Source organism: Triturus cristatus, chromosome 10 (genome assembly GCF_964204655.1).
Source record: "Triturus cristatus chromosome 10, aTriCri1.1, whole genome shotgun sequence".
Taxonomy (NCBI): domain Eukaryota; kingdom Metazoa; phylum Chordata; class Amphibia; order Caudata; family Salamandridae; genus Triturus; species Triturus cristatus.
In genome coordinates, this window is record NC_140593.1 from 857018164 (window position 1) to 857036087 (window position 17924).

General features: G+C 47.3%; 8 non-coding genes across 8 annotated transcripts; all 8 read right to left on the bottom strand.

Annotated features, from left to right (window-relative positions):
* Positions 1-3354: 3354 nt before the first annotated feature.
* TRNAV-UAC (transfer RNA valine (anticodon UAC)) lies at positions 3355-3427 on the bottom strand. The gene has a single exon. It is a non-coding gene; the product is annotated as a tRNA-Val (tRNA).
* Positions 3428-5680: 2253 nt separating this feature from the next.
* Positions 5681-5752, bottom strand: TRNAP-AGG (transfer RNA proline (anticodon AGG)). Its single transcript has one exon. It is a non-coding gene; the product is annotated as a tRNA-Pro (tRNA).
* A 441-nt stretch (positions 5753-6193) lies between these two features.
* On the bottom strand, positions 6194-6266 carry TRNAV-UAC (transfer RNA valine (anticodon UAC)). The gene has a single exon. It is a non-coding gene; the product is annotated as a tRNA-Val (tRNA).
* Positions 6267-6651: 385 nt separating this feature from the next.
* TRNAP-CGG (transfer RNA proline (anticodon CGG)) lies at positions 6652-6723 on the bottom strand. Its single transcript has one exon. It is a non-coding gene; the product is annotated as a tRNA-Pro (tRNA).
* A 2307-nt stretch (positions 6724-9030) lies between these two features.
* Positions 9031-9103, bottom strand: TRNAV-UAC (transfer RNA valine (anticodon UAC)). The gene has a single exon. It is a non-coding gene; the product is annotated as a tRNA-Val (tRNA).
* Positions 9104-11868: 2765 nt separating this feature from the next.
* TRNAV-UAC (transfer RNA valine (anticodon UAC)) lies at positions 11869-11941 on the bottom strand. Its single transcript has one exon. It is a non-coding gene; the product is annotated as a tRNA-Val (tRNA).
* Positions 11942-14706: 2765 nt separating this feature from the next.
* Positions 14707-14779, bottom strand: TRNAV-UAC (transfer RNA valine (anticodon UAC)). Its single transcript has one exon. It is a non-coding gene; the product is annotated as a tRNA-Val (tRNA).
* A 1794-nt stretch (positions 14780-16573) lies between these two features.
* On the bottom strand, positions 16574-16646 carry TRNAV-AAC (transfer RNA valine (anticodon AAC)). The gene has a single exon. It is a non-coding gene; the product is annotated as a tRNA-Val (tRNA).
* Positions 16647-17924: the final 1278 nt, after the last annotated feature.

A 17924-nucleotide genomic window follows, 5' to 3' on the forward strand; every position in this document is an offset into this window, starting at 1 on the left:
AAAGGGCTGGTCCGGGATTTGAACCCGGGACCTCTCGCACCCTAAGTGAGAATCATACCCCTAGACCAACGAGCCTAGGCACACAAGAGTCGCCTTTCGCACCGGCTCCGGGGGTTATTGGCAGTGAGTTAGTGAATGCTTCACCCAAAGCAAGCAACTGCACATGCTGCTCTCTTCTGCAATATGGTTGCTGTCTTTTCCATGGCCGTCATCGAACAAGAAATGAAAATGCCTCTATCCTTCAGACATTTTGTTTGTTCTAGGTGTATGCTCTCGGTGAGGTCAATAAAACCATTTCTGCTCTCATGCCTTGCTTTCATGAAGTAGGCCCAACCTTCAGTACACAAGGACGTGCAAACGAATAGCGCAAACTATCGTCACTTATCTTTTTGAGCTGTCACTGATGCCCCTGGAGCACAGTACGTCACGCTGGTGAGGGATAGACAGCTTCCATTATCTCAGCTTTCCTATAAGTTGAGAGAGTAAATGCAAACTGTGTGAAAAACAGAAAGCTGCTGTTTCTGCCCGGTCTCGAACCAGGGACTTTTCGCGTGTAAAGCAAACGTGATAACCACTACACTACAGAAACAGACACGCTTGCAGGAATCTTCTTGGCATGTAGTGGGCTGGAATGCACAGACCAAGGGCCAATGTCCATGAAGCTCAAAGTTGGACCCTCCTTACCCGATCTCTTTCTTTGGAAGAAAGGAACGAGGACCACTTTTATTCCAAAAGGCGATTTTAAAACCATACCTGAAACCACACTAGAAAAACACTTTGCATTTAATTTTCCTACACTGATGGTCCACCCCAGAAAAGCAGTTGCAAAGAAGTCCGGCACTGAAATTCTATACGCCAAAAGTGGGAAATAGCGTAGAGGGAAAGGAACTTTCTCACCATACACGGTGTCTTATAGCATTGAAAAGAAGAAATGGCCCTATATAATAAGCAGCCTAAAAATAATACCACAGCATGGGCTCGTCCGGGATTTGAACCCGGGACCTCTCGCACCCGAAGCAAGAATCATAACCCTAGACCAATGAGCCTGATTCCCCAGTCGGCATTTTAAGCAATTTCTTATGCGTCTTTCAGAAACAAAGCAGGGCTATTTGGCTGCTCTCTCTCTATGTGAACCACACAAAGTCATGTTTTCTCTCAAGGTGTTGTTTTTTTCACTCTTGCAAGGAAGGGATCAGTCGATAGCCTAGCTGCCAGAGAGCAGAAAAAAGGCGCTGATGAGAACTGCAGGCACTTTCTGGCACTTGTACTCCTCTGCAAGTCCTGGACACTTGCCCCATAGACATCCACCCCAGATGCAAGGGAGGGCCTGCCAATTCTTGCTCCTAAGACAGAGGCATTTGATTCTTGGATTCAAACACGCTCACTCAGCGCTCGATCAGGCTCGATCAAGCGAGATTTATATGAGTGGCTCGCAGGACTGAAACACTCACCTGGGAGCCCCAGGGTGGCTGAATTCCCAGTATGGCCATTTTTGGGCAAGTCACCTCCTTTCCTCCTGCCTCAATCTAGAATTGGCTGCAAATCACAAGATAGAGTTCAATGTCCGTGTGTACTGCCTACTCCCAGCTACCTCTCTGTCGTCCTTATGTAAATTAAAATTCGCAAGGGGGGACCAATGACAATCTGCTCCTCCCACATAACCAGGAAGCCCTGTTGAACATGTCTGCCTGTGTTGTTGCAGGGACAGTGCCTTCTCCGCCCAAAAGGTGGCAGGAGAGCCTCACAACAAAGATGGGATCAACTGCTTAATGAGAAACCAGCACGGCAGTTTGTGTGATGGAGTGCAAATTTAACGGAAGGTGTGCCTGAGGTGTCCCTTCCAGGAATACATGGAATTGTGATTGAGGGCCCAGCCTGATCGTTGGTGGATTTCTCGTCATATGTTACAGGTCCGTGCAATGATTGTGGTGTGTGGGGAATGCACTGCAAAAAACAGGACGATTTAAGGGTGTAAAAGAAACCTGTCAGAAGTGGGATTTGAACCCACGCCTCCATGAGGAGACCAGAAGTCTCAGTTGCACTGAAGATCAAGCTCTCTTGAGTCTGGCACCTTAGACCACTCAGCCATCCTGACAGCCCTGGGTGTGCACAGATCTGACTCTTCTGACTGCACCTGCCAATGTTTGCACTTACAACGTTCACAGCAATGTCACAAATGTAAAGACCCCACAATACAACATGGCATGACAAAAAAAAAGCTAGGCCCAAGAGCGACCACTGATGGATGCGGATTACTTTGTTTCGTCTTGCAAAAGAAAAGGAAGTTTCCCACGGCTCGCTGGGTTCAAGGACCGCCTCTTCTTAAGCTTGCATTGAGATAATAAGGTTTTAGAGGGTGCACATAAAAGCAGCTCATGCACAGTGTTTCTGCCCAGTCTCGAACCGGGGACCTTTCGCGTGTTAGGCGAACGTGATGACCACTACACTACAGTAACTCACTTGCTGTGTTTTACTGTTAGAGCAAGGTTCCTCTCAAGGATTCTCTCTACTTCTATTCTGCTGTATCAGCAGCCACTCAGAAAGCGAGGAGCAAGTGTGAAAACTGCAGAGATATCAGCCAACATGCTTGCAATTAGACGTATTAAAATTGACTTATGCAGGCATCGACAGACAAATATCTGATGCCTAAATGCCAGCAAGTACAGCTTGGGAAAGCATCACCTGGGACACACACAGACTAAGCATGAAGGCAGAAAAAGCATGGTGATCCATGTTTCTTATGAGGTTCAAAATATTTTGTGCAACAATGCGGCGAGTGTAATGAGAAATAGTCAGGCATTGTGAGCTTTGAGTAGGATTCGTATGTTTACCTCTGAAAAAGGGCTGGCCCGGGATTTGAACCCGGGACCTCTCGCACCCTAAGCGAGAATCATACCCCTAGACCAACGAGCCTAGGCACACAAGAGTCGCCTTTCGCACCGGCTCCGGGGGTTATTGGCAGTGAGTTAGTGAATGCTTCACCCAAAGCAAGCAACTGCACATGCTGCTCTCTTCTGCAATATGGTTGCTGTCTTTTCCATGGCCGTCATCGAACAAGAAATGAAAATGCCTCTATCCTTCAGACATTTTGTTTGTTCTAGGTGTATGCTCTCGGTGAGGTCAATAAAACCATTTCTGCTCTCATGCCTTGCTTTCATGAAGTAGGCCCAACCTTCAGTACACAAGGACGTGCAAACGAATAGCGCAAACTATCGTCACTTCTCTTTTTGAGCTGTCACTGATGCCCCTGGAGCACAGTACGTCACGCTGGTGAGGGATAGACAGCTTCCATTATCTCAGCTTTCCTATAAGTTGAGAGAGTAAATGCAAACTGTGTGAAAAACAGAAAGCTGCTGTTTCTGCCCGGTCTCGAACCAGGGACCTTTCGCGTGTAAAGCGAACGTGATAACCACTACACTACAGAAACAGACACGTTTGCAGGAATCTTCTTGGCATGTAGTGGGCTGGAATGCACAGACCAAGGGCCAATGTCCATGAAGCTCAAAGTTGGACCCTCCTTACCCGATCTCTTTCTTTGGAAGAAAGGAACGAGGACCACTTTTATTCCAAAAGGCGATTTTAAAACCATACCTGAAACCACACTAGAAAAACACTTTGCATTTAATTTTCCTACACTGATGGTCCACCCCAGAAAAGCAGTTGCAAAGAAGTCCGGCACTGAAATTCTATACGCCAAAAGTGGGAAATAGCGTAGAGGGAAAGGAACTTTCTCACCATACACGGCGTCTTATAGCATTGAAAAGAAGAAATGGCCCTATATAATAAGCAGCCTAAAAATAATTCCACAGCATGGGCTCGTCCGGGATTTGAACCCGGGACCTCTCGCACCCGAAGCGAGAATCATAACCCTAGACCAACGAGCCTGATTCCCCAGTCGGCATTTTAAGCAATTTCTTATGCGTCTTTCAGAAACAAAGAAGGGCTATTTGGCTGCTCTCTCTCTATGTGAACCACACAAAGTCATGTTTTCTCTCAAGGTGTTGTTTTTTTCACTCTTGCAAGGAAGGGATCAGTCGATAGCCTAGCTGCCAGAGAGCAGAAAAAAGGCGCTGATGAGAACTGCAGGCACTTTCTGGCACTTGTACTCCTCTGCAAGTCCTGGACACTTGCCCCATAGACTTCCACCCCAGATGCAAGGGAGGGCCTGCCAATTCTTGCTCCTAAGACAGAGGCATTTGATTCTTGGATTCAAACACGCTCACTCAGCGCTCGATCAGGCTCGATCAAGCGAGATTTATATGAGTGGCTCGCAGGACTGAAACACTCACCTGGGAGCCCCAGGGTGGCTGAATTCCCAGTATGGCCATTTTTGGGCAAGTCACCTCCTTTCCTCCTGCCTCAATCTACAATTGGCTGCAAATCACAAGATAGAGTTCAATGTCCGTGTGTACTGCCTACTCCCAGCTACCTCTCTGTCGTCCTTATGTAAATTAAAATTCGCAAGGGGGGACCAATGACAATCTGCTCCTCCCACATAACCAGGAAGCCCTGTTGAACATGTCTGCCTGTGTTGTTGCAGGGACAGTGCCTTCTCCGCCCAAAAGGTGGCAGGAGAGCCTCACAACAAAGATGGGATCAACTGCTTGATGAGAAACCAGCACGGCAGTTTGTGTGATGGAGTGCAAATTTAACGGAAGGTGTGCCTGAGGTGTCCCTTCCAGGAATACATGGAATTGTGATTGAGGGCCCAGCCTGATCGTGGGTGGATTTCTCGTCATATGTTACAGGTCCGTGCAAAGATTGTGGTGTGTGGGGAATGCACTGCAAAAAACAGGACGATTTAAGGGTGTAAAAGAAGCCTGTCAGAAGTGGGATTTGAACCCACGCCTCCATGAGGAGACCAGAAGTCTCAGTTGCATTGAAGATCAAGCTCTCTTGCATCTGGCGCCTTAGACCACTCGGCTATCCTGACAGCCCTGGGTGTGCACAGATCTGACTCTTCTGACTGCACCTGCCAATGTTTGCACTTACAACGTTCACAGCAATGTCACAAGTGTAAAGACCCCACAATGCAACATGGCATGACAAAAAAAAAGCTAGGCACAAGAGCGACCACTGATGGATGCGGATTACTTTGTTTCGTCTTGCAAAAGTAAAGGAAGTTTCCCACGGCTCGCTGGGTTCAAGGACCGCCTCTTCTTAAGCTTGCATTGAGATAATAAGGTTTTAGAGGGTGCACATAAAAGCAACTCATGCACAGTGTTTCTGCCCGGTCTCGAACCTGGGACCTTTCGCGTGTTAGGCGAACGTGATGACCACTACACTACAGAAACTCACTTGCTGTGTTTTACTGTTAGAGCAAGGTTCCTCTCAAGGATTCTCTCTACTTCTATTCTGCTGTATCAGCAGCCACTCAGAAAGCGAGGAGCAAGTGTGAAAACTGCAGAGATATCAGCCAACATGCTTGCAATTAGACGTATTAAAAATTGACTTATGCATGCATCGACAGACAAATATCTGATGCCTAAATGCCAGCAAGTACAGCTTGGGAAAGCATCACCTGGGACACACACAGACTAAGCATGAAGGCAGAAAAAGCATGGTGATCCATGTTTCTTATGAGGTTCAAAATATTTTGTGCAACAATGCGGCGAGTGTAATGAGAAATAGTCAGGCATTGTGAGTTTTGAGTAGGATTCGTATGTTTACCTCTGAAAAAGGGCTCGTCCGGGATTTGAACCCGGGACCTCTCGCACCCTAAGCGAGAATCATACCCCTAGACCAACGAGCCAAGGCACACAAGAGTCGCCTTTCGCACCGGCTCCGGGGGTTATTGGCAGCGAGTTAGTGAATGCTTCACCCAAAGCAAGCAACTGCACATGCTGCTCTCTTCTGCAATATGGTTGCTGTCTTTTCCATGGCCGTCATCGAACAAGAAATGAAAATGCCTCTATCCTTCAGACATTTTGTTTGTTCTAGGTGTATGCTCTCGGTGAGGTCAATAAAACCATTTCTGCTCTCATGCCTTGCTTTCATGAAGTAGGCCCAACCTTCAGTACACAAGGACGTGCAAACGAATAGCGCAAACTATCGTCACTTCTCTTTTTGAGCTGTCACTGATGCCCCTGGAGCACAGTACGTCACGCTGGTGAGGGATAGACAGCTTCCATTATCTCAGCTTTCCTATAAGTTGAGAGAGTAAATGCAAACTGTGTGAAAAACAGAAAGCTGCTGTTTCTGCCCGGTCTCGAACCAGGGACCTTTCGCGTGTAAAGCGAACGTGATAACCACTACACTACAGAAACAGACACGCTTGCAGGAATCTTCTTGGCATGTAGTGGGCTGGAATGCACAGACCAAGGGCCAATGTCCATGAAGCTCAAAGTTGGACCCTCCTTACCCGATCTCTTTCTTTGGAAGAAAGGAACGAGGACCACTTTTATTCCAAAAGGCGATTTTAAAACCATACCTGAAACCACACTAGAAAAACACTTTGCATTTAATTTTCCTACACTGATGGTCCACCCCAGAAAAGCAGTTGCAAAGAAGTCCGGCACTGAAATTCTATACGCCAAAAGTGGGAAATAGCGTAGAGGGAAAGGAACTTTCTCACCATACACGGCGTCTTATAGCATTGAAAAGATGAAATGGCCCTATATAATAAGCAGCCTAAAAATAATTCCACAGCATGGGCTCGTCCGGGATTTGAACCCGGGACCTCTCGCACCCGAAGCGATAATCATACCCCTAGACCAACGAGCCTGATTCCCCAGTCGGCATTTTAAGCAATTTCTGATGCGTCTTTCAGAAACAAAGCAGGGCTATTTGGCTGCTCTCTCTCTATGTGAACCACACAAAGTCATGTTTTCTCTCAAGGTGTTGTTTTTTTCACTCTTGCAAGGAAGGGATCAGTCGATATCCTTGCTGCCAGAGAGCAGAAAAAAGGCGCTGATGAGAACTGCAGGCACTTTCTGGCACTTGTACTCCTCTGCAAGTCCTGGACACTTGCCCCATGGACTTCCACCCCAGATGCAAGGGAGGGCCTGCCAATTCTTGCTCCTAAGACAGAGGCATTTGATTCTTGGATTCAAACACGCTCACTCAGCGCTCGATCAGGCTCGATCAGGCGAGATTTATATGAGTGGCTCGCAGGACTGAAACACTCACCTGGGAGCCCCAGGGTGGCTGAATTCCCAGTATGGCCATTTTTGGGCAAGTCACCTCCTTTCCTCCTGCCTCAATCTAGAATTGGCTGCAAATCACAAGATAGAGTTCAATGTCCGTGTGTACTGCCTACTCCCAGCTACCTCTCTGTCGTCCTTATGTAAATTAAAATTCGCAAGGGGGGACCAATGACAATCTGCTCCTCCCACATAACCAGGAAGCCCTGTTGAACATGTCTGCCTGTGTTGTTGCAGGGACAGTGCCTTCTCCGCCCAAAAGGTGGCAGGAGAGCCTCACAACAAAGATGGGATCAACTGCTTGATGAGAAACCAGCACGGCAGTTTGTGTGATGGAGTGCAAATTTAACGGAAGGTGTGCCTGAGGTGTCCCTTCCAGGAATACATGGAATTGTGATTGAGGGCCCAGCCTGATCGTTGGTGGATTTCTCGTCATATGTTACAGGTCCGTGCAATGATTGTGGTGTGTGGGGAATGCACTGCAAAAAACAGGACGATTTAAGGGTGTAAAAGAAACCTGTCAGAAGTGGGATTTGAACCCACGCCTCCATGAGGAGACCAGAAGTCTCAGTTGCACTGAAGATCAAGCTCTCTTGAGTCTGGCACCTTAGACCACTCAGCCATCCTGACAGCCCTGGGTGTGCACAGATCTGACTCTTCTGACTGCACCTGCCAATGTTTGCACTTACAACGTTCACAGCAATGTCACAAGTGTAAAGACCCCACAATACAACATGGCATGACAAAAAAAAAGCTAGGCCCAAGAGCGACCACTGATGGATGCGGATTACTTTGTTTCGTCTTGCAAAAGAAAAGGAAGTTTCCCACGGCTCGCTGGGTTCAAGGACCGCCTCTTCTTAAGCTTGCATTGAGATAATAAGGTTTTAGAGGGTGCACATAAAAGCAGCTCATGCACAGTGTTTCTGCCCGGTCTCGAACCGGGGACCTTTCGCGTGTTAGGCGAACGAGATGACCACTACACTACAGAAACTCACTTGCTGTGTTTTACTGTTAGAGCAAGGTTCCTCCCAAGGATTCTCTCTACTTCTATTCTGCTGTATCAGCAGCCACTCAGAAAGCGAGGAGCAAGTGTGAAAACTGCAGAGATATCAGCCACATGCTTGCAATTAGACGTATTAAAATTGACTTATGCAGGCATTGACAGACAAATATCTGATGCCTAAATGCCAGCAAGTACAGCTTGGGAAAGCATCACCTGGGACACACACAGACTAAGCATGAAGGCAGAAAAAGCATGGTGATCCATGTTTCTTATGAGGTTCAAAATATTTTGTGCAACAATGCGGCGAGTGTAATGAGAAATAGTCAGGCATTGTGAGCTTTGAGTAGGATTCGTATGTTTACCTCTGAAAAAGGGCTGGTCCGGGATTTGAACCCGGGACCTCTCGCACCCTAAGCGAGAATCATACCCCTAGACCAACGAGCCTAGGCACACAAGAGTCGCCTTTCGCACCGGCTCCGGGGGTTATTGGCAGTGAGTTAGTGAATGCTTCACCCAAAGCAAGCAACTGCACATGCTGCTCTCTTCTGCAATATGGTTGCTGTCTTTCCGATGGCCGTCATCGAACAAGAAATGAAAATGCCTCTATCCTTCAGACATTTTGTTTGTTCTAGGTGTATGCTCTCGGTGAGGTCAATAAAACCATTTCTGCTCTCATGCCTTGCTTTCATGAAGTAGGCCCAACCTTCAGTACACAAGGACGTGCAAACAAATAGCGCAAACTATCGTCACTTCTCTTTTTGAGCTGTCACTGATGCCCCTGGAGCACAGTACGTCACGCTGGTGAGGGATAGACAGCTTCCATTATCTCAGCTTTCCTATAAGTTGAGAGAGTAAATGCAAACTGTGTGAAAAACAGAAAGCTGCTGTTTCTGCCCGGTCTCGAACCAGGGACTTTTCGCGTGTAAAGCGAACGTGATAACCACTACACTACAGAAACAGACACGCTTGCAGGAATCTTCTTGGCATGTAGTGGGCTGGAATGCACAGACCAAGGGCCAATGTCCATGAAGCTCAAAGTTGGACCCTCCTTACCCGATCTCTTTCTTTGGAAGAAAGGAACGAGGACCACTTTTATTCCAAAAGGCGATTTTAAAACCATACCTGAAACCACACTAGAAAAACACTTTGCATTTAATTTTCCTACACTGATGGTCCACCCCAGAAAAGCAGTTGCAAAGAAGTCCGGCACTGAAATTCTATACGCCAAAAGTGGGAAATAGCGTAGAGGGAAAGGAACTTCCTCACCATACACGGCGTCTTATAGCATTGAAAAGAAGAAATGGCCCTATATAATAAGCAGCCTAAAAATAATACCACAGCATGGGCTCGTCCGGGATTTGAACCCGGGACCTCTCGCACCCGAAGCAAGAATCATAACCCTAGACCAACGAGCCTGATTCCCCAGTCGGCATTTTAAGCAATTTCTTATGCGTCTTTCAGAAACAAAGCAGGACTATTTGGCTGCTCTCTCTCTATGTGAACCACACAAAGTCATGTTTTCTCTCAAGGTGTTGTTTTTTTCACTCTTGCAAGGAAGGGATCAGTCGATAGCCTAGCTGCCAGAGAGCAGAAAAAAGGCGCTGATGAGAACTGCAGGCACTTTCTGGCACTTGTACTCCTCTGCAAGTCCTGGACACTTGCCCCATAGACATCCACCCCAGATGCAAGGGAGGGCCTGCCAATTCTTGCTCCTAAGACAGAGGCATTTGATTCTTGGATTCAAACACGCTCACTCAGCGCTCGATCAGGCTCGATCAAGCGAGATTTATATGAGTGGCTCGCAGGACTGAAACACTCACCTGGGAGCCCCAGGGTGGCTGAATTCCCAGTATGGCCATTTTTGGGCAAGTCACCTCCTTTCCTCCTGCCTCAATCTAGAATTGGCTGCAAATCACAAGATAGAGTTCAATGTCCGTGTGTACTGCCTACTCCCAGCTACCTCTCTGTCGTCCTTATGTAAATTAAAATTCGCAAGGGGGGACCAATGACAATCTGCTCCTCCCACATAACCAGGAAGCCCTGTTGAACATGTCTGCCTGTGTTGTTGCAGGGACAGTGCCTTCTCCGCCCAAAAGGTGGCAGGAGAGCCTCACAACAAAGATGGGATCAACTGCTTAATGAGAAACCAGCACGGCAGTTTGTGTGATGGAGTGCAAATTTAACGGAAGGTGTGCCTGAGGTGTCCCTTCCAGGAATACATGGAATTGTGATTGAGGGCCCAGCCTGATCGTTGGTGGATTTCTCGTCATATGTTACAGGTCCGTGCAATGATTGTGGTGTGTGGGGAATGCACTGCAAAAAACAGGACGATTTAAGGGTGTAAAAGAAACCTGTCAGAAGTGGGATTTGAACCCACGCCTCCATGAGGAGACCAGAAGTTTCAGTTGCACTGAAGATCAAGCTCTCTTGAGTCTGGCACCTTAGACCACTCAGCCATCCTGACAGCCCTGGGTGTGCACAGATCTGACTCTTCTGACTGCACCTGCCAATGTTTGCACTTACAACGTTCACAGCAATGTCACAAATGTAAAGACCCCACAATACAACATGGCATGACAAAAAAAAAGCTAGGCCCAAGAGCGGCCACTGATGGATGCGGATTACTTTGTTTCGTCTTGCAAAAGAAAAGGAAGTTTCCCACGGCTCGCTGGGTTCAAGGACCGCCTCTTCTTAAGCTTGCATTGAGATAATAAGATTTTAGAGGGTGCACATAAAAGCAGCTCATGCACAGTGTTTCTGCCCGGTCTCGAACCGGGGACCTTTCGCGTGTTAGGCGAACGTGATGACCACTACACTACAGTAACTCACTTGCTGTGTTTTACTGTTAGAGCAAGGTTCCTCTCAAGGATTCTCTCTACTTCTATTCTGCTGTATCAGCAGCCACTCAGAAAGCGAGGAGCAAGTGTGAAAACTGCAGAGATATCAGCCAACATGCTTGCAATTAGACGTATTAAAATTGACTTATGCAGGCATCGACAGACAAATATCTGATGCCTAAATGCCAGCAAGTACAGCTTGGGAAAGCATCACCTGGGACACACACAGACTAAGCATGAAGGCAGAAAAAGCATGGTGATCCATGTTTCTTATGAGGTTCAAAATATTTTGTGCAACAATGCGGCGAGTGTAATGAGAAATAGTCAGGCATTGTGAGCTTTGAGTAGGATTCGTATGTTTACCTCTGAAAAAGGGCTGGTCCGGGATTTGAACCCGGGACCTCTCGCACCCTAAGCGAGAATCATACCCCTAGACCAACGAGCCTAGGCACACAAGAGTCGCCTTTCGCACCGGCTCCGGGGGTTATTGGCAGTGAGTTAGTGAATGCTTCACCCAAAGCAAGCAACTGCACATGCTGCTCTCTTCTGCAATATGGTTGCTGTCTTTTCCATGGCCGTCATCGAACAAGAAATGAAAATGCCTCTATCCTTCAGACATTTTGTTTGTTCTAGGTGTATGCTCTCGGTGAGGTCAATAAAACCATTTCTGCTCTCATGCCTTGCTTTCATGAAGTAGGCCCAACCTTCAGTACACAAGGACGTGCAAACAAATAGCGCAAACTATCGTCACTTCTCTTTTTGAGCTGTCACTGATGCCCCTGGAGCACAGTACGTCACGCTGGTGAGGGATAGACAGCTTCCATTATCTCAGCTTTCCTATAAGTTGAGAGAGTAAATGCAAACTGTGTGAAAAACAGAAAGCTGCTGTTTCTGCCCGGTCTCGAACCAGGGACTTTTCGCGTGTAAAGCGAACGTGATAACCACTACACTACAGAAACAGACACGCTTGCAGGAATCTTCTTGGCATGTAGTGGGCTGGAATGCACAGACCAAGGGCCAATGTCCATGAAGCTCAAAGTTGGACCCTCCTTACCCGATCTCTTTCTTTGGAAGAAAGGAACGAGGACCACTTTTATTCCAAAAGGCGATTTTAAAACCATACCTGAAACCACACTAGAAAAACACTTTGCATTTAATTTTCCTACACTGATGGTCCACCCCAGAAAAGCAGTTGCAAAGAAGTCCGGCACTGAAATTCTATACGCCAAAAGTGGGAAATAGCGTAGAGGGAAAGGAACTTTCTCACCATACACGGCGTCTTATAGCATTGAAAAGAAGAAATGGCCCTATATAATAAGCAGCCTAAAAATAATACCACAGCATGGGCTCGTCCGGGATTTGAACCCGGGACCTCTCGCACCCGAAGCAAGAATCATAACCCTAGACCAACGAGCCTGATTCCCCAGTCGGCATTTTAAGCAATTTCTTATGCGTCTTTCAGAAACAAAGCAGGGCTATTTGGCTGCTCTCTCTCTATGTGAACCACACAAAGTCATGTTTTCTCTCAAGGTGTTGTTTTTTTCACTCTTGCAAGGAAGGGATCAGTCGATAGCCTAGCTGCCAGAGAGCAGAAAAAAGGCGCTGATGAGAACTGCAGGCACTTTCTGGCACTTGTACTCCTCTGCAAGTCCTGGACACTTGCCCCATAGACATCCACCCCAGATGCAAGGGAGGGCCTGCCAATTCTTGCTCCTAAGACAGAGGCATTTGATTCTTGGATTCAAACACGCTCACTCAGCGCTCGATCAGGCTCGATCAAGCGAGATTTATATGAGTGGCTCGCAGGACTGAAACACTCACCTGGGAGCCCCAGGGTGGCTGAATTCCCAGTATGGCCATTTTTGGGCAAGTCACCTCCTTTCCTCCTGCCTCAATCTAGAATTGGCTGCAAATCACAAGATAGAGTTCAATGTCCGTGTGTACTGCCTACTCCCAGCTACCTCTCTGTCGTCCTTATGTAAATTAAAATTCGCAAGGGGGGACCAATGACAATCTGCTCCTCCCACATAACCAGGAAGCCCTGTTGAACATGTCTGCCTGTGTTGTTGCAGGGACAGTGCCTTCTCCGCCCAAAAGGTGGCAGGAGAGCCTCACAACAAAGATGGGATCAACTGCTTAATGAGAAACCAGCACGGCAGTTTGTGTGATGGAGTGCAAATTTAACGGAAGGTGTGCCTGAGGTGTCCCTTCCAGGAATACATGGAATTGTGATTGAGGGCCCAGCCTGATCGTTGGTGGATTTCTCGTCATATGTTACAGGTCCGTGCAATGATTGTGGTGTGTGGGGAATGCACTGCAAAAAACAGGACGATTTAAGGGTGTAAAAGAAACCTGTCAGAAGTGGGATTTGAACCCACGCCTCCATGAGGAGACCAGAAGTTTCAGTTGCACTGAAGATCAAGCTCTCTTGAGTCTGGCACCTTAGACCACTCAGCCATCCTGACAGCCCTGGGTGTGCACAGATCTGACTCTTCTGACTGCACCTGCCAATGTTTGCACTTACAACGTTCACAGCAATGTCACAAATGTAAAGACCCCACAATACAACATGGCATGACAAAAAAAAAGCTAGGCCCAAGAGCGACCACTGATGGATGCGGATTACTTTGTTTCGTCTTGCAAAAGAAAAGGAAGTTTCCCACGGCTCGCTGGGTTCAAGGACCGCCTCTTCTTAAGCTTGCATTGAGATAATAAGATTTTAGAGGGTGCACATAAAAGCAGCTCATGCACAGTGTTTCTGCCCGGTCTCGAACCGGGGACCTTTCGCGTGTTAGGCGAACGTGATGACCACTACACTACAGTAACTCACTTGCTGTGTTTTACTGTTAGAGCAAGGTTCCTCTCAAGGATTCTCTCTACTTCTATTCTGCTGTATCAGCAGCCACTCAGAAAGCGAGGAGCAAGTGTGAAAACTGCAGAGATATCAGCCAACATGCTTGCAATTAGACGTATTAAAATTGACTTATGCAGGCATCGACAGACAAATATCTGATGCCTAAATGCCAGCAAGTACAGCTTGGGAAAGCATCACCTGGGACACACACAGACTAAGCATGAAGGCAGAAAAAGCATGGTGATCCATGTTTCTTATGAGGTTCAAAATATTTTGTGCAACAATGCGGCGAGTGTAATGAGAAATAGTCAGGCATTGTGAGCTTTGAGTAGGATTCGTATGTTTACCTCTGAAAAAGGGCTGGTCCGGGATTTGAACCCAGGACCTCTCGCACCCTAAGCGAGAATCATACCCCTAGACCAACGAGCCTAGGCACACAAGAGTCGCCTTTCGCACCGGCTCCGGGGGTTATTGGCAGTGAGTTAGTGAATGCTTCACCCAAAGCAAGCAACTGCACATGCTGCTCTCTTCTGCAATATGGTTGCTGTCTTTTCCATGGCCGTCATCGAACAAGAAATGAAAATGCCTCTATCCTTCAGACATTTTGTTTGTTCTAGGTGTATGCTCTCGGTGAGGTCAATAAAACCATTTCTGCTCTCATGCCTTGCTTTCATGAAGTAGGCCCAACCTTCAGTACACAAGGACGTGCAAACGAATAGCGCAAACTATCGTCACTTCTCTTTTTGAGCTGTCACTGATGCCCCTGGAGCACAGTACGTCACGCTGGTGAGGGATAGACAGCTTCCATTATCTCAGCTTTCCTATAAGTTGAGAGAGTAAATGCAAACTGTGTGAAAAACAGAAAGCTGCTGTTTCTGCCCGGTCTCGAACCAGGGACCTTTCGCGTGTAAAGCGAACGTGATAACCACTACACTACAGAAACAGACACGTTTGCAGGAATCTTCTTGGCATGTAGTGGGCTGGAATGCACAGACCAAGGGCCAATGTCCATGAAGCTCAAAGTTGGACCCTCCTTACCCGATCTCTTTCTTTGGAAGAAAGGAACGAGGACCACTTTTATTCCAAAAGGCGATTTTAAAACCATACCTGAAACCACACTAGAAAAACACTTTGCATTTAATTTTCCTACACTGATGGTCCACCCCAGAAAAGCAGTTGCAAAGAAGTCCGGCACTGAAATTCTATACGCCAAAAGTGGGAAATAGCGTAGAGGGAAAGGAACTTTCTCACCATACACGGCGTCTTATAGCATTGAAAAGAAGAAATGGCCCTATATAATAAGCAGCCTAAAAATAATTCCACAGCATGGGCTCGTCCGGGATTTGAACCCGGGACCTCTCGCACCCGAAGCGAGAATCATAACCCTAGACCAACGAGCCTGATTCCCCAGTCGGCATTTTAAGCAATTTCTTATGCGTCTTTCAGAAACAAAGTAGGGCTATTTGGCTGCTCTCTCTCTATGTGAACCACACAAAGTCATGTTTTCTCTCAAGGTGTTGTTTTTTTCACTCTTGCAAGGAAGGGATCAGTCGATAGCCTAGCTGCCAGAGAGCAGAAAAAAGGCGCTGATGAGAACTGCAGGCACTTTCTGGCACTTGTACTCCTCTGCAAGTCCTGGACACTTGCCCCATAGACTTCCACCCCAGATGCAAGGGAGGGCCTGCCAATTCTTGCTCCTAAGACAGAGGCATTTGATTCTTGGATTCAAACACGCTCACTCAGCGCTCGATCAGGCTCGATCAAGCGAGATTTATATGAGTGGCTCGCAGGACTGAAACACTCACCTGGGAGCCCCAGGGTGGCTGAATTCCCAGTATGGCCATTTTTGGGCAAGTCACCTCCTTTCCTCCTGCCTCAATCTAGAATTGGCTGCAAATCACAAGATAGAGTTCAATGTCCGTGTGTACTGCCTACTCCCAGCTACCTCTCTGTCGTCCTTATGTAAATTAAAATTCGCAAGGGGGGACCAATGACAATCTGCTCCTCCCACATAACCAGGAAGCCCTGTTGAACATGTCTGCCTGTGTTGTTGCAGGGACAGTGCCTTCTCCGCCCAAAAGGTGGCAGGAGAGCCTCACAACAAAGATGGGATCAACTGCTTGATGAGAAACCAGCACGGCAGTTTGTGTGATGGAGTGCAAATTTAACGGAAGGTGTGCCTGAGGTGTCCCTTCCAGGAATACATGGAATTGTGATTGAGGGCCCAGCCTGATCGTTGGTGGATTTCTCGTCATATGTTACAGGTCCGTGCAATGATTGTGGTGTGTGGGGAATGCACTGCAAAAAACAGGACGATTTAAGGGTGTAAAAGAAACCTGTCAGAAGTGGGATTTGAACCCACGCCTCCATGAGGAGACCAGAAGTCTCAGTTGCACTGAAGATCAAGCTCTCTTGAGTCTGGCACCTTAGACCACTCAGCCATCCTGACAGCCCTGGGTGTGCACAGATCTGACTCTTCTGACTGCACCTGCCAATGTTTGCACTTACAACGTTCACAGCAATGTCACAAGTGTAAAGACCCCACAATACAACATGGCATGACAAAAAAAAAGCTAGGCCCAAGAGCGACCACTGATGGATGCGGATTACTTTGTTTCGTCTTGCAAAAGAAAAGGAAGTTTCCCACGGCTCGCTGGGTTCAAGGACCGCCTCTTCTTAAGCTTGCATTGAGATAATAAGGTTTTAGAGGGTGCACATAAAAGCAGCTCATGCACAGTGTTTCTGCCCGGTCTCGAACCGGGGACCTTTCGCGTGTTAGGCGAACGTGATGACCACTACACTACAGAAACTCACTTGCTGTGTTTTACTGTTAGAGCAAGGTTCCTCTCAAGGATTCTCTCTACTTCTATTCTGCTGTATCAGCAGCCACTCAGAAAGCGAGGAGCAAGTGTGAAAACTGCAGAGATATCAGCCACATGCTTGCAATTAGACGTATTAAAATTGACTTATGCAGGCATCGACAGACAAATATCTGATGCCTAAATGCCAGCAAGTACAGCTTGGGAAAGCATCACCTGGGACACACACAGACTAAGCATGAAGGCAGAAAAAGCATGGTGATCCATGTTTCTTATGAGGTTCAAAATTTTTTGTGCAACAATGCGGCGAGTGTAATGAGAAATAGTCAGGCATTGTGAGCTTTGAGTAGGATTCGTATGTTTACCTCTGAAAAAGGGCTGGTCCGGGATTTGAACCCGGGACCTCTCGCACCCTAAGTGAGAATCATACCCCTAGACCAACGAGCCTAGGCACACAAGAGTCGCCTTTCGCACCGGCTCCGGGGGTTATTGGCAGTGAGTTAGTGAATGCTTCACCCAAAGCAAGCAACTGCACATGCTGCTCTCTTCTGCAATATGGTTGCTGTCTTTTCCATGGCCGTCATCGAACAAGAAATGAAAATGCCTCTATCCTTCAGACATTTTGTTTGTTCTAGGTGTATGCTCTCGGTGAGGTCAATAAAACCATTTCTGCTCTCATGCCTTGCTTTCATGAAGTAGGCCCAACCTTCAGTACACAAGGACGTGCAAACGAATAGCGCAAACTATCGTCACTTATCTTTTTGAGCTGTCACTGATGCCCCTGGAGCACAGTACGTCACGCTGGTGAGGGATAGACAGCTTCCATTATCTCAGCTTTCCTATAAGTTGAGAGAGTAAATGCAAACTGTGTGAAAAACAGAAAGCTGCTGTTTCTGCCCGGTCTCGAACCAGGGACTTTTCGCGTGTAAAGCAAACGTGATAACCACTACACTACAGAAACAGACACGCTTGCAGGAATCTTCTTGGCATGTAGTGGGCTGGAATGCACAGACCAAGGGCCAATGTCCATGAAGCTCAAAGTTGGACCCTCCTTACCCGATCTCTTTCTTTGGAAGAAAGGAACGAGGACCACTTTTATTCCAAAAGGCGATTTTAAAACCATACCTGAAACCACACTAGAAAAACACTTTGCATTTAATTTTCCTACACTGATGGTCCACCCCAGAAAAGCAGTTGCAAAGAAGTCCGGCACTGAAATTCTATACGCCAAAAGTGGGAAATAGCGTAGAGGGAAAGGAACTTTCTCAC